Below are 792 nucleotides of genomic sequence, written 5' to 3'. Positions count from 1 at the left end.
AATGATAGGAGAGTGTTGTGGGTGTGTATATACTAATATTATAAGAAGGGTCGTGGTAAAGGAAAAAGACAAAATATAAAAAGGAAAACAGTGAGTTGGTGAAAGTGCGTAAAGAAGTGAGAAAAGACGAGAGATATTTTTAAATAAATTGCAAAAAAGCAAGGGAAGAGAAATGGAGATGGAGTATACGCAGTTTCAGACAACAATATGATGTTTTTTATCAATATTCAGTGGGAGATGATGGAGCAGACAATAGTAGAGAGAGAGAGAGAGAAATAGTCCAGCGTACGAAGAAACTGACGCCCTGTATTAGCCGCAGTAGAAGTGACTGAAGACGTGGCTACAGAGTACAGAAAAAATGTTATATCACGTTGAACCCATAATAGGCCGTACTTCACACAAAAATGAATAGATGCTACTGCAAAAATGATATTGTCAAATCTGTTTTTTTTCAAAACAGTGGGATTTCTAAATGTTATCCGCTAAGACAAAGACGAGTCGGTTCACACAGTGTACTTTTTTTGAGTTAGAGAACGACCTTTAAGGTAAGAAAGGAATTGTAGAAGATAAGGCGGCAAGGTCAGCTATAAGAGTGGAAGAGAAGCCAAAGCGAGTAGGCAACGAGCATAAAAAAGCGATGAAAATGACGACAAAAGCTGCAAGCGTAAGCGGTAGTGGTTACAGAATAGCGAATAATGCCAACAGTGGCAAGAACCGATACCAAGCAAAAAAGGAAAACGGTTCACATCATACGAGGGCACGTTGGAGCTACACTTTCGGGAACACTTGAAC

Source organism: Trypanosoma equiperdum (genome assembly GCF_001457755.1).
Source record: "Trypanosoma equiperdum strain OVI genome assembly, contig: ctg_544, whole genome shotgun sequence".
NCBI classification, from domain to species: Eukaryota; Euglenozoa; class Kinetoplastea; order Trypanosomatida; family Trypanosomatidae; genus Trypanosoma; species Trypanosoma equiperdum.
This window is presented reverse-complemented; position numbering follows the sequence as displayed.